Raw genomic sequence first — 1,991 nt, 5'->3', positions numbered from 1 at the left:
ATGTTCTTCATTTAACTCCAACTAATAGATTAAAGTGTCATTTTTTTAATGCAGCCCCAGGTCTTTGTGCAATATAGCATAATATGTGAGGCAGCATGGGGAAATCGGGCACTTGTCAAAATGGTGAAATCGAGGAAAAAGGCATTTTCCCGTAAGTTTGGCAATTTTTATCGAAATGTTGTTTTTTGGCTAAACACCTTTTATGTCCATATGAAAACACATTTTCATGTGAATTTTACTGAGTTTTCAAGGACTCTTAAACTATCGAAGTTACCTAAATTTGGTGGCCATTTTCTAATTAATGTAACCACTGAAACGATGCTACCCCACCTTCTTCAATCGCAAATATCTCAACTTCTATTCAAGCAAGATGGATTTTTTTTCCATTGAAAGCAAGGCAAATGACTAAGCTTTCAGATCATACCAATAACTCGACATGCCCAAAAATTGATGAGCGCCTGATTCCACTGCGTCGTGACACATAATATATACAATGGGGCACAGACAAATCATGGATAGCTTATATAATTTGCCACTCCCCAACTCATATCTCTTTAATATTCCGGTATAAGGTTTACCACAATTATAGATGTGTCAAACACATTTATTGTCAGTTCGTGACGTGTTTGAATGATCCCTGCTCAACTAGCTATGATCGTGCTGAATCCCCATACACGAGTCTCAAAAGCTATTATAATATATTGGAGGAAAGGGTGGCCAGTTTGAGACATGATGGCAACTGAATATCAATACATAATACATATTATATTTGTGAAAGTTCGTCACTTTCGTCGCCTTAAACTTCCGAACCACTTAACTTTTGAATTTGACAAAATTAAAGGTTGTTCGGAATCATTTAAAGGGTGCACATTTTTATAGAGGAGCATGAAGTCACTAGTTTAATTTTAAGTTTTTCATTAGTTTCGTTTAGATCTAATCTTGGGAAAGTCCGTCTTCTAAGACGCCATTGTAAGCAAGTGAGGTTTCCGTTCACTAACCATGCGCAGAGTTTCCACAATGACTTGATGATCGACGATTATTTTAAGTATGTTAATCGAACGTGTACCCAGTTAGTATTATATATATATATATATATACTCCTGTACATCTGTTCAATAGATTGTGTAAATATGCCAATTTCCAAATAACTTTGGCCAACATCCTGGAATAGTCTGCGTTTTACTAAAAATGGATAACCAAAATGAAATTAAAGATTTGTTTTGTGTATTTGGGTTTGGAGAGTGGGGAGTAAAAGAATCTAGTTATTTTTGGTGATTTAGGGAGAGGTGGGGAGTGTAGACGTGAATGGGCTTTGGCCAACGTAGACTACTACTAAAGTAGGGCCTCTGCTTGTCTCAACTTTCAGTACAGTACCTACTTTGACAGCACTACTTCAATGATGCGACATGCCATATACAGGGTGATCCCCCCAAAAAAACTGTTAATTTTTTTTTCTAAATATCTCCCAAAAACTTTTTACTAGAAGAATGTTGCAATTTGTAACATATAATTCATTCGAGGGGAATTGGTTTCACATAAAATTCATAAAAAAGAATCTTATTTTCGAAACGGAAATGGCTTTTATAAAAACCACCTATAAATACAAAATGCACCAATTTAAACGATCTTGTACTTGTAAGGAAAGTCATGAAATGATGGGTTTGTTTTTTCCCTTTCCTTTCTAAAATCTAAACTTTCCACCCTTTTAGCCTTTAAACAATATTTCTTTTCTCCTGTAGCATTAAAGAAATATTTTTTTTATTCCTGGAATTCCAAGAACCAATGATCCTCCTTTTGACTCGACACAGTTTAATGCGTCGTTCGGAATGTATAGTGGTGGCCAAACACAAGTAGGCCTACTCAAAGCCACAGACATTTTTTTTTTTTTGGTTTAAATAGTAGAGTGTTTTACGGCGCTCGCAACTGCATAGGTCATATGAGCGCGCGGGACACACCTAATATTTTCAGTTGGTAGGAAATTTTGAATTTTG

This window comes from Aplysia californica, unplaced genomic scaffold (genome assembly GCF_000002075.1).
Source record: "Aplysia californica isolate F4 #8 unplaced genomic scaffold, AplCal3.0 scaffold00035, whole genome shotgun sequence".
Classification (NCBI taxonomy): Eukaryota; Metazoa; Mollusca; class Gastropoda; order Aplysiida; family Aplysiidae; genus Aplysia; species Aplysia californica.
Note: the sequence above shows the minus strand (reverse complement) of the source record.